At 38.8% G+C, this 10,382-nt stretch overlaps 1 pseudogene; it reads right to left on the minus strand.

Moving 5' to 3' along the window:
- Window positions 1–4,183: 4,183 nt before the first annotated feature.
- On the minus strand, window positions 4,184–9,291 carry LOC137241579 (COP9 signalosome complex subunit 2-like; annotated as a pseudogene).
- Window positions 9,292–10,382: the final 1,091 nt, after the last annotated feature.

A 10,382-nucleotide genomic window follows, 5' to 3' on the forward strand; every position in this document is an offset into this window, starting at 1 on the left:
TACACTAGAAAGCTAAACCTCCCAGAAATATTCGAACACGGGACATATCGCACAAAGGCCAATAAGTTCACGAAGGACACATCTACATTTGAGCTTGATTACTCAGGAACTAGCCAACCAACAGGGAGCCTTGACCACTCCATACCCACCATAAACCTTTCACGTTTTTCGTTTGAACTGCGGGACGCATATCTTTAAAGAGGGAGTATTTATCACACCCATAATCCCAATACCTACCAATGGCGCACCCTTTACTCACGTTGCCGTGAATGTGAGTTTGTTGGCCGATATAGAACTTTCGCTGACGCAGTCCACGCGCAAGCGAATGGTAACACAACACGATCAACAACCCGTGAGAAATGCAGCATAGGCAATATTGACCTGCACGCGCAACTCATCGATTGCGAAATACGTGATGGTGGTGGGATCTGTAACGTTAGCATAAGTAGGGTAGAGTAAAAGGTTTGATGGGAAGAAGTAATTATGTTTAGAGTTAGTTATGCTGGTGAGTGCCACCAGGCCACAATAAATTTGTCTTGTGAATTTCAATTGAATTCTTTTGTTTGATTTAACCATTGGCGAACTGCTGGTTCGCCACAACTTTAATTTTTTAAAGGTTCCTACCTTGGGAACTGTAAGTTATATAAAAATAAGTGCACATTTTTGGTGTTACTTTATAACATGAGACCAAGTTCAACCAAATTTCTACGGTACATTTGGGCTATCATGTAGATGGTTTCTGTAAAGCTTGATTGAATTTGGTCGAGCGGTTCATGAGATATATCACACCAATCTACGGCTACGTTTCATACCAGTCGATGGCGCTTATTTGCATATTTGCGTTATTTCATTAAATGGAATAGGTGGTGCTTATTTCCATTTGGCATTATTCAATGGAATTGACGTTTCTAGAATTATAATTTGACGTTCGGCATTTCTAAAGTGAGAACCAAACGAAAAAAGAAGTCATTTGTTTTTTTTTTTTTTTTTTTTTTTTTTAATAAATACAGTGAAAAAAAATAAATGAACTGGACTTAAGTAAATTCGGTATATGCTGTGCTTCTATTTGGTGAGTTGTCCCACTAAATTTATTAAGTGTGATTTTGTTGTGTCAAAGAAATTAAATTGTAATAGAATTGCGTTGCTTTTCTTCAGAAACAATTGAAATAATCTTAGAAATTGCTGCATTCTGATGTAGATGTCATACATTTCGCATCGGCAAATTTATTTTTGGCTGGGATTTTGGCAACAAGAATTCAAGAGTATCGAGTTCATCGCATTTTTTACGACGAAGCGCTGATGCATTACTTCGGTCAATATTTTAGATTTCAAAACTTCAAAAATCAAAACCCGACATTCCGCAACTTTCAACTGGTTCTTTTCAAATGGTTACTTCCCTACTGAACATTCACAATATCTCTTCATTACCCAAATGTCCCAACAATAGACGGTAGAAAATAGAATACGGTAGATACGGTTGAGCGTGAGTGGGCTACATCAAAATCTCTGCCCAACGACATACAGCAATTAAAGGCAGCGCTCCAAAAGTATGAGAGTAGTGACGTCGCAGCCGACGTCATAATTAGTGGAATTCGAATTGAGAGAACCCAATAGAAACCTTCTCCACAGTATGCAAAGTTTTAAATATTAATATACCACCATGCGGGCCGCCTTCCGTGGGCGCGCAAACAAAACAAAAACTCCACCACTCCTAGTCTCTCCTCTCGATCGCACTTTGCTTTTTAAAGTAGGGGCCAAGTTCTACAAAACCAACAAAAGAGGCCTCCAGCTTCGCGATATTGGTTATACGTCAAATGAGAGAGTATTTTTAAATGAGTGTCTCACTAAATCCAACCGTGAGATCATGCAGTTTGCTACTCAGCTGAAAAAGCAAAAGCGCTTAATCTCTGCATTCTCATTGAGAGGAGAAATATTCGTTAGAATTCGGCCTGGGCAAATTGCAGTAAAAGTTCTTTACAGAGAAGACATCATAAAACTTATACAGAGTGCTAAGTGACTAGTACCTACCTATTTTGTTTTAAGTATTTTAATTCTCGCTTATCTCCTGTCTACTTTCTATGCATATGTATTAGTACCATGTAAGAAATTATTATTTAAGCTTTTGAAAACTGATTTCTTTTTGCTCTTTTTTGCTCATATCTCGTTGCTTAACATGCTCTCTTGCACTATTATCTTTATACATACCACACTCAAATTGTTTGGCACTGTATGCATTAGGCCGTTCTATTCTAAGCGAGCACGAAAAAACACTCGCGTATTCATCGAATTACATTCAAAGCAGTAACACTAACTCGCTTATTTTATCCAGTTCTTGTGAAGTCGGCTAATCAATAACCGAGTTGAGAGGTAGTGTTGAAAATAGAAAAAATTGCTCTATTGTGAATGAAGTCTAAAATACACCAAGGAAATTTTTTGACATATAAAACTATCGCAGCCAACTTCACTCAAAAAGCGCAAAACAAAACAAAACAAAAGTTGTAGAAATATTTCATTTTACAATTAAATACAATGCGAAGTAGTAATTTCTTTGGTGGAGGAACAGTTTTTTGGAAAAACATGGAGGAAAATCAAAGGTATTTAAGTTATGAAGATTTAAATGGTAATATACCACGCATTTTGCCTTCAGTGGTAGTTGTTGCGTAGTTAAATTAGCGGCATCCATATTTCAAGATGCGCCGTGAGTTTGCAAATTATCCCTTCGATAGGATTTGCAATCAAAATGCATATTTTGCCTTTCCATCCATCCATAGTTACCATTTTCGTCCACGGCACTGTGTCAAATTCTGTCCGACAGTTAAATTGTGTTCATTCCGTAGCAGTTATAAGCGCATTATTTTCGCTGGCCTGCAGCATTTTCCAGTGGGTTTTTTAAGTCAGGCACTGAGACTGGTGACGTGAGGACAATGAGCGGCCGGCCAAATGGTTTGTAAGTTGATAGTAGCGTTCCTTTAATCTTCCCACAGGTGCTGCCGGCGGTTTTGTACTTTAGAGACAATTTCGAAGGCCTTGAAGGTAAGAGTGTTGTCGAATGGTACAACGCCATACGTGAACGTCAAATATTTGCGTCATCTGTTGCTTTCACGTCGTAAACAGCGTGGCCGTCGACTTGACCGGTAATAGTACCAGATTGTGCGAGGACACACAACCAGAAAGATGGAAGATTTTCGAAACTAATTCGTCTATATTGGGGGCAGGCCCTGTTTTCATTATTGTGCTGTCGTCGGCATAGGAAATCATGGTAACTCCTTTTGGTAGGGAAGGCAGCTTTGATATGTAGAAATTAAACATAAGTGGGGAAAATACCACCCTGCGGTATCCCCTGTTTAACCGACGCTTGCCGATCATTATGATAATTCGTGGCCGATCTTTTTAGATGGGGGGGGGGGGGGGGAGGATGGGGAGAACCTTCTATTTCTTCGAGTGTTGTTCCGTGGTTGACTGTTTCAATACCTTTTGACAGGTCAAGTGCCATGATCCCTGTCCTATGATGAGGTTTTTGCTGGTTCAGTTCTTGTTTATGGCGTTTAGCGCGGTGATAGTGCTGTGCATTTTGCGGAAGCAATGTCTCACCGATATTCGCCGTAAAATGAGGGAGCATAACGGTTTCTAAAGTCTTCGCTACTGTCGAAAGCTGTGGTGGTACCGCTACCAAAGTTTGGTAAACCAACTAACGATGGAGATTGATATCGTCCGATATCTCTTATAGCTAGTAGTCAAGAAAACGCAGACCATCTTGTCACGTGAAGAAACAACGTGATTCCTGAGATGCTATCTGGCTCGAAAAGCAGAATTCGAGCACCCCAAAAAGAAGAGAGTGGCCTACGCCAATGTTTTGGAAGAAATGGTGTCATTGGGTATCTCGGTATGTTATGAACATATATGTAATACTTCTACTATTAAAATTTTAAGTAATATGTATATCCTTCTCTTAGGACTCAGACAGAACTCCGGTGTGTTTGGAGTCAAAGATAAGAACACTCTTTCAGGCTTATAAGGCGGCGCGGGACAACAACCGCGGCACAGGTGCAAGTCCATGTTTTGCTCCGTATATGGAGCTCATGGACTAAATTTTTGGAAATACACCCATAATTAAAATTGACCATACAGTTTGCGTGGGTCTCAGGCCATTCGAGAAGGTGTCGGTAGATGTCTCATCGCCAACTCAACTACCATCATCAGCGGTTTCTCCACTTCCATCAACATCGACAGTAGAATTACCGGCTCCGCCACATTCACCGGTATCTCCTTCTCCTTCCTGCTGGCATTCCTTTTCATTTTCTTCACAATATAATTCTTCCCCTGATTCAGTCGGACGCAAAAAATGCACTGCTTGCGAAATATACTTTGAAAAAAAAATAAAAAATTGAATTAAATCAGAAGTGGAAGACAAAAAAAGGGCTAGAAGCGAAGCCATTCAACAGTTCAAAGAAATTTTAAAAGAAAAGTTTGAAAAGGAATTTGAGCTGGAAAAACGAAAAGTTGCCCTGTTAGAAAAATTGGCAAGCAAATAAGAATGGCGAGTACTACATACTGCAAGTAAAATATACAGGTATGTAAGTTAAAGTAATCTAAATTGGACTGTAGCACACTGTTGAAGTACTGGAAGTAATGTAAATGTTTACATGACCACATAAGGCGCTCTACTTGATTTCGAATAGTTAATAAACTCATTAATACACAAACTTTCAAACCATCTCGAAATGTATTGGTTCCAACTCAAAACGTGTTCTAATACGTCGGTCGCTATTGTCGTGTAGACATAGTATCAGAAAATTAAAAAAAACGTCTTATTTGATAAATTGTTTGAACTACTACTACTTATAAATTTTATTCAAAAACGCCATATCTCAGAATTTGTTTCATATGAAAATGTATTGCATTCGCGCTCAGATAAGGTTTTTCGAAACAAATTCTGAGCGTTTTTAAAACAAATTCTCTGATATAATGTTTTTGAATAAAATTTATAAGTAGTAGTAGTTGAAACAATTTATGAAATAAGACGTTTATTTTTAATTTTCTGATACCATGTTTACACGACAATAGCGTCCGACGTATTAGAACACGTTTTGTGTTTGAACCAATCAATACATTTCGAGATGGTTTGAAAATGTGTGTATTAATGAGTTTATAAACTATTCGAAATCAAGTAGAGCGCCTTATGTGGTCATGTAAACATTTTTATTACTTCCACTACTTCAACAGTGTGCTACAGTCCAATGTAGATTACTTTAACTTACATATCTGTATATTTTACTTGCGAGCCAAACATATGTTTAATTATTAGAGTAATATCGATTAAGTTTTTTGTACTTTATGGAATTTGTTGGACTGAATACCTTTTTCTTAAGCTTAGTTTTACTTTCAAAAAAGTAATTTTATGCAGGGTCCTTGTAAAATTTTAATTATGTAGATGCTCCGAGGATTATACGATTTTCACCCAGGAGTTACGCAATGAAATCAACTTAGACTGCTTATGATTTCGAGGCGGCATCTTTGGCCGAATAGGCACTCCCAACGTTTCAAGGTGTTTCTCTGGTGTAGATCGGCAAGCATAGCAGGACAAAAACATCCGTTAGAAAGTCTTCGGAGCTACACCTAGAGCTTCTAGGACAGTGTCGTCGACGAAGTTCGGAGTTCGAAGTCGCAGTCCTGTAGCTTCTGTGCTTTCATACCGTGTGAGGGTCAGGAGGTGTGGAAGCGACTGGTGGTCGGATTGCTACTGTTCGCACATCGGGAATTGTAGCTCCTAAAAACAGCCGAAAACTGGAGGCTACCTGTGCAACTAGAGGCATGAGTATTAAAAGAACCATTAACAGCAACGGTAAATCGCCTTTGTGCGTGACCGCCAAGGAGCCACAAACTACGCCGAAATATACAGACAAAAGTGTGACCATTTTATGTATCTATTTCTTTTCAGCAGACGCTGCATTTCCAAAGACCGGGGTTATGTTGGAAGCTTCTCTGGAGTAACTGAACGAGGGACAATCCCTCCGCAAGGAGCTACTCCTGAAAATGTTTGAACGATCTGCGATATTTTGAGGCAAAACCCCGGATCTTTCCGAAATGGCCAAACCGTTGATTTCCTTAAATATATACAAACAAAACCTTTCCTAAATATTACTTTTTTAAATAGAAAGATCAAGCTTTTTAAAGTAAGAATACCGGAGTACGCCGCCGCCGCTGATAAAAGGATCGACGTAAACCTCTAATCCACATATACTTACGTAGTTGCTAACTAATTTTAATCTCTTATTTAAATAATTATATGGGACTGCATTTATTACAGTTTATATAATGTTATTTATATTTATTTTCTGCTTATAATTTTTGATTCATAACTCATTAGTTTAACAGCAAGATATCTTTAAAATATAGAATATAAGTAAGTATATGGGTATACAATTTTTTCGTTATGCAGTTTTTCATAATTTTATAATTTTTTGTAAGGCTTGGCAACTTTAGGTTTAACACCTTCCAACGCACCTTTGCGCGCACTATTTACAATATTTTTGAATGTGCCTGTATGTTTTGCTCATTTTCTGCAAAGAAATATAAAAAGACACATAAAACATGAATCGAACTTGTAAAAGATCTTTTCTCCAAGTACTGCCAGCAAGGGATTTGAGGATTTTATTACGGCTCTGGATTTCCGGAACAATTGCGGCTGCGTGCTCACCAAAGTGTAGATCCTGATCAAACGTCACACCCAAGATTTTGGGGTGTAGGACAGTCGGTAGCGTCGTGCCATCGACGTGGATGTTCAAAATGGTCGACATTTGGGACGTCCAGGTTGTCAATAGTGTCGCGGATGATTTATTCGGTGATAATGCCAGGTTTCGCGAGGCGAAAAAACTGGAGAGTAGCCGTTTATTTTGTTGCAAAGCTCATCGATCTTAGGGCCCGACCCTGTGGCAAATATTGTGCAGTCATCGGTGTAAGAAACGATAGTAACTCCTTCTGGTGGCGAAGGTTGTTGTTGTTGTTGTTGTTGTACCAATAAGGTTGCTCCCCGAAGGCTTTGGGGAGTGTTATCGATGTAATGGTCCTTTGCCGGATACAGATCCGGTACCACAGCACCATTAAGGTGCTAGCCCAACCATCTCGGGAACGATTTATGTGGCCATATTAAACCTTCAGGCCATCCCCTCCCTCCCCACCCCAAGTTCCTGAGGCACCCCTTGTTTAATTCTTCTTGGCTTTGATATTTCGTTTCTGAATTGCACCGATGCCTGCCGACCACCCAGATAATTTGCGGTCCACCTTTTAAGACATGGGGGAAGGGTAGACCCTTCCAAGTCTTGCAGTAACGTGCCATGGTTGACCGTATCAAAAGCTTTTGATAGGTCTAGCGCTAGGAGTACTGCTCTATGGTGGAGCTTCTGATTTAAACCACAATTTATCTGGGTGCCAATGGCATTCAGCGCGGTGGTGGTGTTATGGAGTTTTCTAAAGCCATGCTGATGACAGGCTAGCTGCAAAATTGCTTTGAAATGGAGGAGCAAAATGGCTTCAAGCGTCTTGGCGTCCTAGGACGTGAACAGCAAGGAGCCACTAAAGATTTATAAAAGTTACGTGGACGTCTGGTTTTGGGGTCTAGCCCAGAACGACCTGTCCGATACAACCATCCCTTACACGAGACACACTGACAAGAGTATGACCGTCCTACTAAAAAGATTATTTTCCGGCAGATGCAGCAAAACCATTTCTCAGGACCGGGGTCAGGAAGCGGAGCCGGATTGGGTTCGATACCTTCCCGGAGCAAGAGAATATGGAGCAGTTCCGCTGCAAGGAGCTGCTGGGAGGATGAAAATTTGTGGGAGGGACGCAACAAATTAAATGGGGTTACACTGAAATGGCAGTCCTTGGTCGGGAAAAATCCCGAGTCGCTCCGGTACATAGACCCGACGGCCTTGGGAAGCGATTAAACAAGGGGTGCCACAGGGTGGTGTCCTATTCCCACTTTTGTTTAATTTTTACATATCAAAACTACCTTCGCCACCAGAAGGAGTTACTATCGTTTCTTACGCCGATGACTGCACAATAATGGCCACAGGCTCGGGCCCAAAGATCGATGAGCTTTGCAACAGATAAAAAAACTCCCTGTAAATAGTACGGTTATCAAATGCAACTTCATACAACCGCTTATGGCATTCCCAGTGATTAGGTAAATTCTCGAAGGCAACAGTATCCAATTTAGCAGTGTATTCATAAAAGATATTTTTCTCTACTTACATGCTCGTCAAAACTAAATATTTTAAGCATGTTGTGCGTCGTCATAGTTTTTGAATGCTTCGAAGAAATCAGTATGCGCTTTTTAAAATTCCCCTTCTCGCAAATGCATTTTTCCGCCGCACTCACGTATTACGCCCATTATAAGGGGATGAGGTATTGCCGATTTAATATGCAATGATTGTTCATACAAAGCTTTTAGTTTTTTATTGTTTTTCTGCACCGTATACATTTGAATTTCTAACGCATAAATTTCCAGCAATTGCGCCCCCTTCTTCAAATCATCTTCACCATCATCTGTTTGACAGGATTGGTGTAATTGTTTATGTATTTTTTGTAACTTAATAAAGTCGTCAAAATCAAAGTAAAGTTTTCCCAATTTGGTGTTGGTTTTGAACCAAAGACGATCATTTTTGGCATCCTTCAACGCATCCAGTGTGGTTTCATAGATCTTTTGTAAGATTTCCATCTAGAATAAAACGTGTGTAATTTGAAAATTTATGATAATTTCTATCTTTAATATGACTTACATTTTTGGATGTGGAAATATAGTCCAAGATGAAGTTGATTGGTTTTTCCGAGTGATTACGCGTAACAGCACTTTTAATGTAAGTCAATAGAAGTTTGTATCCTTCCATCATTTCATTATATTTATTCTATAATACAAGTATTTATTAAAATGTTGGGGAATTCTTCACTTCATCCATATAATTAACAATTTAAAATTTATCTTAATCATTTGCTTAAGCGCCTTGAATCCCCACTCTCCTTTTTCACCTCCTTCCAGGTCAAGCACCTTTTGAAACGAAGCTAGCGCTCCATTAGGATTATCTTCCTTTAGCGCTTTACTATTGTTATATTGGTTTTCGAGATCCACATTTGGTTCGGAATTGCTATCCTCTGAATATTCCTGCAAAGACACTTTGCCGGTTATTGGCCAACTAGGAACTGCATGGGAAGAGCCCACAGAACTATTTTTCATTCCGCTAAACTTACCAATCCATAATCTTCGCACATAAAATCATCCTTATTATCGGACATTACAGTAATATAAATAATAAAGAAAACGTCAATAATAAACAACAGATGATTTTGACAGCTGAAATGTTACCAGTGTTGTTAAATACATGCAGGGAAATTTTAACCAAGTTTGGCGTTCTTTTCGTGCTCGCTTAGAATAGAAGGCGGCTATTCTTAATGTTAGTTAATAATAATAACGCAAATCGCGGTAGGCCCAAAGACAATACTTTCAACATGATTCTTGTACTGGGCAAACAAAAGAACGGATTTAAAATATGTCACGTCAATACTCAGTCTCCCTGCGAAAATTGATGAATTTAGATATCTTTTTGAGTGTTCGAATGTAGATGTCGTGTGTGTATCGGAGACTTGGTTTTCAACATACCATTCTGATGCTCTTTTCAATGTATCTGGGTATAAACTTTATCGCTCTGATAGGGCTGGGCATGGAGGTGGTGTACCTATATATGTAAAAATGTGTATCTCGTCCAAACTTAAGTATGCGTCAGTATCTAATAAGTCTGTTGAACATATTTTTGTTGAAATATTGTCAGGATAAAGGTAAAGTGCTTGTAGGGTGTCCTTACAGACCTAACCAACAGGTTGATTACTGTCAATTCATTAACTGCATTGAAAATATTATACTTGGCAACAGTAATATAGTCATAACTGGGGATTTAAATTGTGATTTGCTAAATGACACTAAACTCAGTCTTTCAATGCAAACACTCGGTCTCCAACTGTAAATTGTACCCCTTTAAATGTATTTTTTGTAGATTCAGGAACGAAGGTGCTTTTGTACGACCAACTATCAGTGCCAAACTTTTCTAAACATGATCTTATATTTCTCATATATGACTTTGATATCTCCCATGATTTGATTTCGTTTACGTATCGTGATTTTGCACATATTGATTACCATTGTTTACTGTATAGTTTGGCAGCTTAAGTAGAGGTTATGTTGCGAATAGAGTGGAAGGCAGTGGACTAGGCAGTCGAATGTCATATAATGAAGGAATGGTGTTCGGAGTTTTTTCAAAGTTAAAAAAAAAATTATAAAAGCTTTAATAATAAATAAAGCTATTGATTTAATAACAACAAAAACGCCATAT

The sequence above is a fragment of the Eurosta solidaginis genome, chromosome 2, assembly GCF_040869045.1.
Source record: "Eurosta solidaginis isolate ZX-2024a chromosome 2, ASM4086904v1, whole genome shotgun sequence".
NCBI lineage: Eukaryota > Metazoa > Arthropoda > Insecta > Diptera > Tephritidae > Eurosta > Eurosta solidaginis.